At 48.9% G+C, this 14725-nt stretch overlaps 1 protein-coding gene across 2 annotated transcripts in view; it reads right to left on the bottom strand.

Annotated features, from left to right (window-relative positions):
• The window catches only part of GRB10 (growth factor receptor bound protein 10), a 290298-nt gene extending 276317 nt beyond the window's left edge, over window positions 1-13981 (bottom strand). For both annotated transcript variants that reach the window (XM_049893805.1, XM_049893807.1), the window contains exon 1: window positions 13674-13981. The gene's annotated coding sequence lies outside the window, so the exon portion shown is untranslated. The remainder of the gene's footprint in view (window positions 1-13673) is intronic.
• Window positions 13982-14725: the final 744 nt, after the last annotated feature.

The following is a 14725-nucleotide window of genomic DNA, read 5'->3' as shown; positions in this document are numbered from 1 at the left end:
CTCTAACAGACCCTCCGCGGTGCCCAACACCCACGGTCACCTCTAATGAACCGTCCATGGTGCCCAACACCCACGGTCCCCTCTAATGTACCCTCCACGGTGTTCAACACCCATGGTCACCTCTAACGGATCCTCCACAGTATCCAACACCCACAGTATCCAACACCGCTAACAGACCCTCCACAGTGCCCAACACACACGGCCACCCCTAACGGAACCCCCCACAGTGCTCAATCTCCATGGCCACCCCTAACGAGACCCTTGCAATGCCCAATACCCATGGTCATCTCCAATGGGACCCCTGAACCTCTGCACTTCCAGTGCCTCAAAAGGCCAAAATTCCTGCTGTCGTCTCACTGTCTCTCATATAAAGACAGCGAAGAGGAAAGGTCCTACTGCCTTTTCTTCAGGGGCCAGGGGTACAGACAGTGGCCTCCCAGGACAACAGTTATCTGTGCATGGGCTCCACAAGCGATGTCATCCTATCAACAGGCCATCAGGGAGTCCTGCCATCAGTGGATAGATGGCAGCTCATCAAAGGAACAATCAACTTGTAAAACAGGTGATCTGATTGTTTTTCTGATGGAAGAGGGAAAGGAAGCCCCACGTGTATGTACAGAGTAATTTGTCTGACTCCATCAAGAGCATGAAACTGATCCCCAACAGCCTCATCACTTCACGTCAGTAGTCTGATATGTTCCTTTGAGGAACTCGGAGGTTTTGGTGAAGGAAGATGCAATGTCACAAGACATGTTTAGTCAAGGGCTTTATACCAGATGAGAAGTCATCAAGGTTTAAGAGAAATCAAGGCCGTGAAACATGGCATCCAGTTTTTAATAGAGAAAAAGTCCATTTACCCAGGGTGCCCATATCTGGAGTCATGGGTTTATCCCGGTACAGTTACTGTTTGTTACATAATACCAAACAATTAAGATTAAAAATGGTTACATAATACCGTCCTGCAGCTAACATAAACAGAATCAGAAGACTGTTCTAGGGATCCCAGGCTCCCTGCATACCTTCCAGCTGGTTAGATCTGGGCTATGGGGCAGCTTCCTGCGGACAATACTGCCAGCCCCACTCACCAAAAACCCCCGTGAGAGGGTGGGCAGGCAAATGGCTAACTCGAGGGTCTTTTCAGATCACCAACCAGGGCTTTAGGGCCACACTGACCTTAGCTGAAGCCCACAGTGCATCACTGACCTCGGAGGCCATCTGTCACCTCTGTAACAGGTTACTGCAGTATCTGCTGCACGAGGTCACTGTGCACACTGCAGGGCCAAAGCAGGGGGTACCTGCAAAGGGCCTGGCACATGAACAGTGCTTGGGAGACATGGGCCCAGAGAAGGGTCTTTCACTGCAGAACATCGACCAGAGGCAGCTGAACCATCCACAGACTCCAGCCTAACGTGCTCCAACATGGAAATGGGCCACCGCCAATTCTGGAAGCCAGCCTGCTAAGGCCAGGATCCCATCTGCCTCCCAAACCATGTCAGATATGACCTTCCCCCTCATCAGCACTCTATGCCTGCCAGGACCCCACAGCAGACCCCCAGCCCACCTGCCCTGACGCTGACCCACCTGCTCCAGACCACACTCATCAGCTTCAAGGGAATGGGGGCACTTCTAGGAAGGAGGAGAGGAGGTCAGCATGGTCTAATCCTATGTCCACTATAGGAATCCCAGGACCAAACCCCAAGTGGCTTAGAGTCAGGCCCCAAGGGCACAAGGATTCCTGGTTCCTCGTGGGAATCCTGAAGAATCCCCTGTTCCATCATTGTCCCACCTCCCCTCCTCCCATCCAACCACCTCCCCCAATGGGCAAGGACACACACACTGACCATTCAGAACCCACAAAGTCTTCACTTCTACCCACTACACTAAGGGTCCTACAGAGCACTGGACTGGGAGGAAATCTCGGCCCCACCACTAACTTAGATTCATGACCTGGGCACAACTGCTCTCCACATATCTGGATGAGGGTTGGGCCTATAGGGCCACCCAGACCCAGCCAGCTCTGGTTTTCCAATATCACTGTCACTTCACACCTCTCCCAAAACATCCAGAGCAAAAACAGCAGGGAAGATGGAGGCACAAAACTACTAAACACCAAAGAGAAAGTACAGTTCCATCTGAAATAAATATTTAGCAAAGAAAATAATGTTGTTGTTAGGTGCCATTGAGTCAATTTTGACGCACAGCATCCGCATGTAGAACAGAGTAGAACTGCCCCATGGGTTTTTTAGGCTGTAATCTTCACAGCAGCAGATCCCCAGGTCTTTTCTCCCAAAGAGCCGCTGGGTGGGTTCGAACCTCCAACCTTTTGGTTAGAAGCCAAGCACTTAACCATTGCACCACCAGGGCTCCTTAGATACCATATATCAAGTGCTAGCACTACGCCTATGGTTCCATAGGTGGAGGGGCATTCTACTACAAATCTAAGCACCCTGACCTCGACTGTCCCCTTTTCAAAAAATATACCAGGGTCCCATATAAACCAGCAGTTTCCGGGCTATGACAAGAGCAAGAGGAAAAATGATTCAATGACAGGCAAGGAATCCAGAAAAGTCAGGCCTGTGCTTAATGACAGAGAATACACATCTTGCTCCGTTAGGACAGCAGAAAGGAAATCTTTCAAAAGGCTCAAAAGCTGTGAAGTCAATGGACACGTAATAGTTCACTCAGCAAATGCAGAACTGGATTCTAAGGCAGAAAGTAGAGACGAAACCCGATACACATTGTAGAAATCCAGAAAATCCCAGGAATTAGAACCACCACTTAACTCTGGAAATGGTGGAAAAGGCAGGGCCAAAAACAAGAGGACTAATCAAAAGTCTAAGGAACAGCTAGACCCTGGGGTCTCTCCCAAACACCATCAACCAGATGAACGCCCCTCTCTTACTGTAGCCTGTTATGGACTGAATTTTGTCTCCCCAAAAAAGATCTTTTTTGAAGTTCTAACCCTCTTACAGTGGGAAAAAGATGTGGCTATCTTCTCCCATAACGACCTAAGCCTTTGAAACCTACGGGGTACTTCTACTCTGTCCTGTAGGGTCACTATGAGTCAGAACCGACTTGAAAGCAATGGGTATGATTTGTAGGTTTTTAACCCCCTTTCCTGTGAAAGCTGGAGCACTGGTGGCACAGTGGTTAAGTGCTCGGCTGCTAACTGAAAGGTCGGTGGTTCTAACCCACCGGACACTTCTTGGGAGAAAGATATGGCAGTCCGCTTCACTAAGGACTTCAAGCCTTGGAAACCCCATGGGACAGTTCTACTCTGTCCTATAGGGTTGGTATAAGTCAACTGGAAGGCAATGGGTTTAGTTATTTGTTTGTTTGTTTGTTTGTTTTACCTGTGAATGTGACCTTGTTTGAAAATAGGAATTTGAAGATGTTACAAACTGACATGAGGTCATACTGGAGTAGGGTGGGTCCTAATCCCATCTGAGCAATGTCCTTAAAAAAGAGAACAGAAAAAGACACAGAAAGGGGAAAAAGTGGTCATGCAACAACTAAATTATGTTGCAGCTACAAGTCACAGAATGCCTGGGGCTACCAGAAGCTGGGAGAGAAAAGCAAGCAAGAATCTTCCCCTGGAGCCTTCATAGTCCTGCCAACACTCTGAACTCCGTATAGCAACCTCCAGAACTGCGAGGAAATAAATTTCTGTTGCTTAAAACCACCTCCATTTGCAGTACTTTATTGCGGCAACCATTGGACACTCACACACCACCAGCGTCTGGGGTTTCTTTTCTGAAAGCAACAGACAAGAGGGTGCTGGACCAGGGTCACCAGGCACGACGAAGCCTTTGGTACACCACAGTGAAAACGGGCAAATCAAGTGCAAGCTGCTGTCCGAGGGCTGACTTCTGCAGCAACCTCCACACCCAGCCCATAGGAGACTGAGCATCCTCCTCCAGGCGACTAGCAGCCTAAGAGCCGAGGCTCAAAAACACGGACATGAGGAGAACAAGATGTCTATGCGCTGTAGGCCAGTTGAAACCCCACCCATGCACGTATGGCTTCCAATCAGCTTCTCATGACCCACTTCTACAAGGAGTGGACAGACATGGGCCACCAGACATCTAAGCAAAAGCTCTATATGAAAGGCAGAGAGCAAATGGGCTGTACCAGACTCCCCCTCAGAAGCTATCAGCCCCTCCTATCTTGGGACCCCTGTGCACTGTGGCACCACTTCGATGTGGGTTTCAACAGCTTCCCACAAGCCCCCTGGACAGCCTCTCCCACACCTGCTACACAGCCTGCCCCTCCCACCAGGGCTGCCTGGCTGCAAGGGAACCACTAGGTGCCTGTGCACAACAGCACCCATGCATACGCAACCTGCTGCATTATAGGTGCTTATAAGACAAACCCCAGACCAATGGGAGACAAGGGTTTGTGGACCAATTTTTCCCACCCCACACCCTGGTGGTCTTCAGATGCAGGAGATCCTAACACAAGTCAGTCCCATCACGTGAGCAACGAGCTGCACTTGGCTCCACATGGTGGGCAGCTCGTAAGGCAGCCTCATGTCGGCTCCCCTCCTTCTCTGCCTCCCTTCCCCTCACTCCTGCCTTCCTAGACACCTACTCCCTCATAAAACAGAAGCACATGAGTGTTTGCCTTAGGCAAACAACCTGGGGGTGGGGGAACTTGTGGTTTGCTCTTGGGTACTAACCGAAAGGTCGGGGAGAAAAAGGCCTGGCAATCTGTTCCCATAAAGATTACAGCCCAGTAAAACCCTATGGAGCTCACTCCTACTGTGTAACACACAGGGGGTCACCACGAGCTGGAACTGACTTAATGGCAATGTTTGGTTTTTTGGTTTTTGGAGAAAAGAGACTATGCAGAAAGAAGTTCAAAAAATGCTAATTAGCACCAAAGAAAGATAAAAGAAAATATTATATCTATGAAACGATAACATTATGCCATTAAAAAAAATTGAAGAAAAAATAAAGAAGTCCTTGAATATTAAAAATAATAATAGAAATTTAAAATCCAATAGAAAGGTTGAAAGGTAAAGTTGAACATACATTCCAAAAACTAGAGCAAGACAGCAGGTATAAAATAGAAGACAAAAGATAACAAGAAAATCAATCCAGAAAACTAACAATCAAGTTAACATCCATTCTAGAGAGAATAGTAGAAAACAGAAAGAAATTAAAGACAATGGCAGCCTTCAGAATCCTGAGGGAAACTGTCTCCAACTTAATAGGCTAAACTATTAAGTGTGAGGGTAGAACAAGGACATTTTCAGACAAGCAAGGTCTCAAACAATTACATCCTATGTACCTCTTTTCTGGAAGCTATAGTAGAACGTTTCCATCAAATTCTGGAAATAAGCCAAGAAAGAAGAAATCATGAGATCCAAGAGAAAGGCAAAGGCCTTCCTCGGAGGGTAGCAAAGGAAGACTCCAGGATGACGGCTGTGCCATGAGCTTCAAGAGCAACCAGGCTGACGTAAGGAACAACTGTTGGTCTCTACTCTTCCGGAGCTAAAGAGAAAGAAGGAAACCAAAGACTCAAAGAAGAAACTAGTCTGCAGAACCAACAGTCTACACAAACAACATCACCTACCTTGAGACCAGAAGTACTAGATGGTACCCAGCTACCGCTACCAACCATTCCAACCAAGGACCCAACAGATGGCCCCAGATAGAATGGGAGAAAATGTAGAACAAAACTCAAATTCCTTAAAAAAAGGCTAAACTTAATGGACCAGTACAGACTAGATGAGCCCCCAAGACTATCGCCCTGAGATACCCTTGAAACTTGGAATTCAAGCCATTCCCAAAGCTTATCTTCTAGCCAAATGACAGGCTGGCCCATAAAATAAATAGTATCACCCATCAGTACTGTGCTCCTCAAAATAATCATCTAGATAAAACCAAATGGTTAACATTTACCCTTGGCCAAAAATAAGAAGATTAGACCGAGACAGGGAAGCTTGATTAATGGAAACAGAACAACCAAAATGGAAATAACGTGACTGCTGACATACTGTGAAGAACTTAAGCAATGTCACTGAACAATATGCATAGAAATTGTTAAATAAAAAGCTAATTCCCTTGTAAACTTTCACCAAAAACACACCTAAAAAAAAAAAAGAGCAACCAGGTTGGATGATGGGCTGAAGGCACACAAGGGATTTCTTCAAAAAGATAAAATTAGCAGAATACCTAGTGTGTTTCAAAGGAGATATACACAACTGTGTACATTTATATCTCCTTTGAAACACACTAGGTATTCTGCTAATTTTATCTTTTTGAAGAAATCCCTCATGTGTACATTTAAGGCAGGTTGGGGGGGTGGTGGGTAATGGTACGTACACAGAAAACTAAGCACCAGGAGAAAGCAAAATGTTACAGGGGACAGAAAAAGCTATCACAGCAGATTACATGGCTCATCTATGAACAACGTTTAAGGGACCATCACAATGATGGCAACACTGCACATTGGTCTCACCAATTTTACAAGAGGAGGAGGACGGGAAGACAGAATGTGTAAAAAGTGTAGGACGGAGGTGGGGAGAATAGCCTAAGTCCTCTCATTCCATAGAGTGAAGAAGAATAATACATAAAACTGGGGTCTGGGAAGTTGAAGTGAACGTGGAGGCAGGTTGCAAGGAACTGCAGTGTGTTATTTAGCAATGTATTTAGAAATATGGAGATTATTTAGAAATGCAGAGGTAAACGGGGGGAAAAAGCTGCTAACAGTCCGATTACCTCTGGGGAGGGGAAAATCGAAGTGGGGGGTAGAACAAAGCCTGCTCTTTTTCATGGCACTCTTAGAAGAATGATGCGACTCATTAAACTAGGCATGTCCGTAGCTCTGATTAAAAATAAAACTAAATTTTTAAAAAGTCGGTCCTGGGTAGTGAGGGAACTTTCTAGAACTCCAGGAGACCTCTCATACAGAGCAGATGCACTTGTGTGGTCATGAGGGAATGGTAAGCGGGAAGACAGCACCCTGCTGGGGAAAGCTGCCTGTGTCCAAGGAAGCAATGCAGGTCGGGGTAGGGAGAAAGGCCAGGCCAGGCCAGGCCTCTGACTAGGGGATGATCCAACAAAGAACACAAAGCGCTTCTACTGGCTTTCCCCCTCCTCTGAAGCGCCACTACAGGAAGAGGCGGCCACCCAACGTTCTCATTTCTCTAGTAAGCAATCTGGAGAGATTTCTGTGAGATCCACACAATTGTCTTCAGAAGAGAAGGTACAGCACCTAGAAAAGGCAGCCTGAGGCACTTGGGTGACACCCCACAGCCTGTGCTGGGCCAAGGTGGTATTGCCAGGTCGGAAGGTGGGCCAGGCAGAAATTTGCCTCTACAGAACAGTTAGAAGGCACGCATACATCCCCAGTTCAACTTCTGACCTCCGTGGAGGTTTTCTCCACAACAGCACTCACAAAGAGAGGGGGAGGAGGTCCCAGGATTAGTGCAAAGCAGCATCTTTAAGCCAAAGAGGCTATTGTACAAACTTCTGAATTTCAAAGTCACTCGATTCATAGTATTATGAATTCCTCAGATGGGTGAATTCTAAAATCATTATTATCCTTGGCTATGTGGGATTATTAAAGTTTTAATATTAACATCGACTCTTGACTTTTTAAGGTTGGAAGCTGCTGCTCATACACTGCAAGGAATGAAAGCTTTTTAAAAAAAAATCAATCCATCACTGGGCTGGACAATGGGAGAGAAAAAGATGCTAGTGAATAATGAGCTTCTTGGATCAAGTAGACACTTGAGACTATGTTCGCATCTCCTATCTGGAGAGGGCAGAGGGGGTTAGAAGCTGGCAAAATGGACACAAAAAGAGAGAGTGGAGGGAAGGAGCGGGCTGTCTCATTAAGGGGAGAGCAATTAGAAGTATATAGCAAGGTGTATATAAATTTTTTTGTGAGAGACTGACTTGATTTGTAACCTTTCACTTAAAGCACAATAAAAATCATACAAAAAAAAAAAAATCAATCCATCAAAGGTCTATCTCCTCAGAGAAACTGAGGATCTGCAGGGTTTGTCTACTCCCAAGAGGCGTTTCCAGAAGGATCCACAGAGCTTACAGCTGGCTGCCCTGGAGGCTGGTGGCTGTTGGTCCCCACATGGCAGAAGGAGGCCAAAGATATACAGGGGTCTTCGGGCATCACTCAAGATTCTCCTTTATCAGAAGCCCCCAGAAACCCCCGAGCTTCCAAAGTGACACAACCAGGGATAGGGCCAGGCAGACAGACAGCCTTCCATGATGCGGCTCTACTTTCCAGGAAAGAGTAAGTGAGGATCCCAGCCCCAACCTCACTTGTACCTGCACAGAGATCAGTGATATAAGAAGGGCCAATGCCCACTGAACTCTCCTTCCTGTGTCAAGGGCTTTATGAGCACCACAGTATTGGGCAAGAGCACAGGTCTTGGTGCCCAGGCCCAGGCACCTGGCTTGAAGCCCTGCAATGACTCCTGGGAGAAGTACAGCAGTCTTCATGCCCCACGGCAGAGCCCTCTTGTGGAATGGTTAGCCTGTCCAGGACTACCGCTCCAGGCTGGAATAAATGTCTCCAGAAACCCAGACACGAAGCTCAGGGCCGTGAAGACAAATGCCACCAGGCCTCTATGCCAGGGCACCTGAGGTCTCGCCGTACACCCAATGCTGCAGCCTGTCTGAGTCTGCGTATCTCAAAGGTCTCTGCATCTCCTACTCATGGTCCCAAGGAATGAATTTTGATGCTTGCTAAAAAAAAAAATCTCCTGGTTTGCATGGTTTACAGCCACGCGAAGTGAGATCTACATTCCACCATCTATCTTAGCTCTTGAATCATACCTGTAAGGAGTTGAAACTGTCATCCTAACCACAGCCAATAAAAGGATTCTTACTAACAGTGATAACACTCAAAGAACAGGGTCAAGATAAAGTTTTTGTACAACTAACACGCAAAGCATCAGGAGTCAAAAATATGAAAAGCACAGGCCCTACAGCCTAGGTGGACTTGAACTTCCAACCTCTCCATTAGCAGCCGAACACAATAACCATTCACACCACCCAGGGACTCCATATCAAGGGTAGGTGTTAAGAAGTAAAAAGTTTGCTCTGTTCCTGGATCAAATCAAATGAAGGTAAGATATTCAAATTAATTGAACGAAGATAAGATACTCAAATTAAGGATCTGAGTAGTCAAGACAAATCTCCAGAGAATCTATATGTAAATGAGACTGTTGAAAAATATAAGTAAATACTCCAATTTTCCTAGTTGTCATAAAATCGGGCATCTGCTCTTGTTTAACCGGGCATCCAGTCATCCCATTCGTTCTAGGCAGGAATCCTAAAACAAGGCTCTGACTTCAGGGGCAGAGAAGTTATTTTCACCTCAACGTCCCGGAATGGCCGGAACAGACTTCCACAAGCAGAGCTGTCTCATTCTCCAACTCATCTCTTCCAGGCACAGGGAAAGAGGGCAATTCCCGGATAGTCTGTACATCCCACAGAAGCAGCAAAGTCAGAACCACTCAACGCCACATCCAAGATTTTTTGGTAATCCTGGGCAACGGCTCTTTTTGTTGCCATCTCAAAGGACACCAACACCATTTTAGGCCATTATTAAAGAGCCTTCGGCCTTCCCACTAGCTGGCGGTTTTAAGCTTCACCTGCTTTCATCTCCACAGAATTCACACAGACAGGCCCTGAGATCACCAGAAGCACGGACAAAAGCCTCCTGAACACAAACCTGCAGAAAAGCCCATTTTTCAGAAATCAGTTCAGAAGCGCTACTCAAGCCCAGAGGTTAAAAAAGCCCAGCAGGAAGGGATAAGGAGGGGGAAAGGATATGGCTCCCACAGCGTGTACAGCTTAAATACTAACATGAATTAAATACCAGCCAGCGCTTGAGTGGGTAAGATCAGTTATAGACCCAGATGCTGCAGAAGACACCCCAGAACCCCAAAGCGCATCTATTTTCCAAGCTTCACCTGCCAAGTAACTGAGCATCAGCCACAAACTTGACAGCCTCAACTTCCTCCATAAGCTCGCATACTTCTAAAATAGAGCCAAAAATAAGACAGATTCAAAAGAAAAAAACCTCCACTAGCAAAAATGTTTATTTAAATTTTGAACATATGACTGATTATTTACATGAAAGATAAGGCAAGTATTTTCACCTCATGAGCCCATGGCTTAACAGACACCAGATTACCCAGAAAATGTGCAAAGCACAGGCTTCCACCCCATCAGGCACCAAACAGGACAGAAATTCAGAAATCTCAAGCAATTAGCTTGCTGAATTCCAAAAGGAAGGCAAACTAACCCTAAAAAAAAAAAAAAAAAATTGCCAGAGTCACTTCCGACTCATAGTGATCCTACAGGACAAAGCAGAGCTGCCACATAGGATTTCCAAGGCTGTAAATCTTTACAGAAGCAGATTGCCATGTCTTTCTGTCACAGAGCAGCTGGTAGGTTCGAACTGTCAACCTTTCGGTTAGCAGCAGAGCATTTCACCACTGCACCACTAGAGCTCCTTAAACTAACTTCAACCCAACCTGCTGCCATCGACTCGATGCCAACTCACAGCAACCCTACAGGACAGAGTAGAACCGCCCCAAAGGGTTTCCAAGGAACAGCTGATGGATTCTAACTGCCGACCTTTTGGTTAGCAGCTGAATGCTTAACCACTGAACCACAAACTTAGATACAGCTAACATACATTCTGCCACTGTATAGGCTTCTTCCCCCTGCAATTCAGAGCTGGACAGAAGTCCAAGGAAATAGGTTCCTTAAATTATACCACCTTTAAAGCATTAGTTTTTATCAGATATACAAACCAAGAATTTTTACACCTCTGGGATGAAGCTGAAGGCACAAAAGATGTCTTTGTTCAAGCTAGAGTATGGTTTCTATACATTGCAAAGTCTCAGACCCAGCCAAGTCATCAAAATAAGAACTGCTGAGTTTGCTCTTAAATTCTGATTCTGCTCTTTTCTTCCAGTAAAGGCAGAGGGCACACAGAGCCGGTTGCTGTGACTGAGCCAGGGCTGCCATGGGTTCCAATCCTGGTGGCTCCCATCAGACCACAAAGCCCTGGCTAAGTAACTGACATGAATCTGCCCAGCTCCCGGGTTCCTAGTCCACAAAATGGCAAGTGTTTTGACCAGTCAAACACTACCACAAAAGCAATGCAGCAAACCACGAGTGATACCCAACAGGTGACTTTAGGGGTACACAACTCGCAAAAAACGTAACTATCATATTAAACCCATGACTTCATGAATATCAAAGGTTCTTCTTAAAATAAACACCTACTTAAGTACGTGAGGCATTTTGATTAGTGGCAGAATTCTTGCCTTCCATGCAGGAGGCCCGAATTCGATTCCTGGCTAGTACACTTCAGGCACAGTCACTACCTGTCAGTAGAGCCTTGCGTACTGCTATGGTGTTGAACAGATTTCAGTGGAGCTTCCAGACTAAAGATGGAGTAGGAAGAAAGGCCTGGCGACCTACTTCCAAAATCAGCCAATGAATACCCTACGGATCACAACGGTCCAATCCACAACTTGATCATGGAGAAGGAGCAGGACCAAGCTGCGTTTTGTTCCCATTTGCATGAGTCAGGAGCCAACTGAAAGGCAGCTAACAACTTTTAAGTATACAATGTGAATGGGCTAAAAAAAAATATTGACGGCAGCATGGCAATAGGGCAGAAATCTTGAATGCTTGGTGCCGGGGGCTAAACAAGGGTCACAGGTCCTCCTAGTTGTCCGTGTGACTGAGGGGTGTGCCTCCTCCCTGCTGCCATCACCCTTTTTGAGAGGATGTACTTGTGCAGAAGTATAAAACACACAGGACTAAAAAGAATTCAAGGCTTAGGCTCAGGTACAGCTCTGCCATTTGCTGTTTGGGGACCTTGGGCATACCCGTTAACCTCCTGAGCCTTGGTTTCCACATCTGTAAAATGGGGATCAGGAAGCTGTAGAAGGATTAAAAGCAGCAAGGCTTTTGAAAGTGCCTTGTAAACTGAAATGCTACAGCAGTGTCAGTCGCTACACTTCTCAGTTACACAGGCAATGCTGCTGGGTGTGTGACTTGGTCTGTCCTCAAATCCCCTCCCTGTAATCTAGGGATTGGCCTGTGTGGCCCCTTCTTTCAAATGCTCCTGGTAAAACTCAAACAGTATGTGCAGTAATCCTAGAGTTTTGATTTTTAACAGAACTACTAAGACACCTAGAAGCATTCCTGGAGATACATTTGGTTTCATGGCTTTGACAGAACAACACACTCCCCTAAAAGACATTTCACCGTTGCCACAGACCAGAATTTCTTCTTGCAGAAACCTAGCTCCCACCTATTTTTCCTCCAAGAAAGAAAAGATGAAACTCTTGGTCAAGACTTGGGAAAACTGACTAGCACTGTGGCCCACACCTCGGTCAGTGCTGTGCTGCAGCGCTGACATGTGTTCCTCCTGGTAAAAACTGAGCGAAACGTTAAATACGGCACCGCTTCTGAAACTCAGGAGCTCCAAACGGCTGAATCAGCATTTTCAGAAACAAAGTGTTCTGGGCCTGGCCTTTTAAACAGCAGCAAAGAGAAAGTTGTGCAATAATGCATATTTACTCAAGAGCGCTACTTATTTGGGTTCTTTTCTTTGCATCTCTTGAATGAAACGGGGTACTACATTTGCAGGAAAACATTTCTTAAATGTATCCTAAAGATTCAGGGCCGTGTAAAAGTCACCTGTGGCTCCTCTACATTACCCAAGGTTTCAGTCAAAGCAAACAACAAAAATGTAGCGTTTCTTCCAATCCCGAAAAAAGAAAAGCCGCATAAAAAGTAAATACCCTAATTTCCATAACGCACATGCTTGAGTACCGTCACCAGGCAGGCGTTTGGAGAGGCAATCAGAAAAGGCAGAGCATTGCATCAGAAATTTCCTTCTGCAAACGGTATCGCTCTTATCACATTTCCACGGCTGGCGCGGCGGCTAATCCGCGAGCCCTCAACTTGATGTTAGGCCCAGAAGGGGGTAACGGGGTGACTAACAAAGCCAAAAAAAAAAAAAAAAAAAAATTCCCCGCGGGCCGGAGTCCCAGGCCGCGCAGCGCTCTGGACTTGGGAGTGCCCGTGCACCGCTGACCCCGCGGCTGGCCAGGCCACGAGCGTCGCGGCCCCCACCTCAGTTGGAAGGAGGGGGCTGCAGAAGCGCCCCGCGGCTAGCCCTCCCCGAGCCCGGGGCAGCCCCCCGGGAGCGCGGCCTCGGCCCCCACCCCCACCGCGAGTGCAGCTAGCGTCTGACAAGATGGTTCAAGAATGCACCGTTTGCGCTCAACACCTCCCCCAAGGGGTCGCGAAGGGAGTCGGGAGAGAGCCCCGGGCGAAGCGCCCGGCCGGCTCCAAGCGCGCTCGCTCGCATCCCGAGTCCCCGCCTCTTGGTGCCTCCAGCCTCGGGCCCGGGGCGGCTGAGCCCCCCGCCCGGAGGCGACGCCCTTCCGCCCCGCCCGCGCCTCCCGGGGTGCCCGCCGGCTCTGGCCGCTGCCGGCGAGCGCGCAGACAATGCCGGCGACCGGCCGCTCCCGGCGAACCGGGCCCGGCAGGCCGGCCGGCGAGCCCGGCCCCTCCCGCGGAGGACACCAAGCGACAAAGTAACTTCCCCGCAGCGCTCCCCGCCCAAGTCAGCGGCGCGCGGCCGGCGGGGCCGCTCCATACCTGCTGCGGGCGCCGTTCCCCGGCCGCCTCCGCGTGGCCGCGGGCGACACTCCCGCCCGGTCGGACGCCGCGCTGGGTCTCCCCGCGGGGACTGAGAGAGGCGCGCAGGACCGTCACCCGGTCGGGACCCGCGCCGGCGCCGCGCCGAAGGACTGCGCGAAAACTTTGGCTCCGCCGCCGCCGCCGGTCCTGCGTGGTCACCGCCTGGTCTCCCAGAGCCGTGCCCGACCCCTGCCCGCCCGCGGCGCGCACTCGCCGTCCAGCCGGCCGCCTCCCGGCCCGCCGCGCCTCCAGCTCCTTTGCCTTCCTTCCTCCGTGCCTGCCTTCCCCGCCCCCCCCAATGGGCTTTAAACTCTTCCAGCCCCGCCCGCCCCTCCTCCGCCTCCTCCGCCTCCGCCTCCTCCCCCGGCCGCCTTTCCTGCTCCTCCTCCCGCCACCGCCGCAGCCCGGACCGCTGGGCAGCCGCCACGGCGGGAGGAGCTGTGGCCTCGGCCCGGGCGTGACGCGCAGGGCGTCGGGGCAGAGTAAGGCAGGGGCCTCGGCGGAGCATCCCCCGGGCGGCGCCGGCGGCGTCTGCGCGGCCCGTGCCTGAGGCGAGCGAGGAGGGACAGGCAGCCGTGGATGAGCCCCGGAACCCCCTCCCCCTGCTGCCCTAGGGCCGGGGCGGACGCGGGAACCGAGAGCTAATGAGAGATCGGAACTATTTCAAAAGGCAGTTTGTAAGTGAATGTTTGAAACTCAGGAGTATTAACGATCCAGTCCAAATTCTTCATCTTGGGCGAGTCCAAAATTCTTCATCAGGACGAGACAGATAAATTGCAGCTGCCCGTACTCTGTCGTGGGGATGGCGGTCCCCGGGCCAGGAAAAGGAAACCTGGGTTTCCAGTGTCAGTCATAGTCAGTGGGTTTGCGGCTTTTGCCACTCTGGGCCTCAGTTTCCCATCTGCAAGTGAGTATCAGAGTGGTGATAGAGTGGGAAGACCAGAATATTTCCTTAATGTCGCTTAGCCTGTGTCCTTATCTTTGAAATGGGCTAATAAGAACACAGGCCT

The sequence above is a fragment of the Elephas maximus genome, chromosome 8 (genome assembly GCF_024166365.1).
Source record: "Elephas maximus indicus isolate mEleMax1 chromosome 8, mEleMax1 primary haplotype, whole genome shotgun sequence".
Taxonomy (NCBI): Eukaryota; Metazoa; Chordata; class Mammalia; order Proboscidea; family Elephantidae; genus Elephas; species Elephas maximus.
Note: the sequence above shows the minus strand (reverse complement) of the source record. Positions and strands in the feature narration are given on the sequence as shown.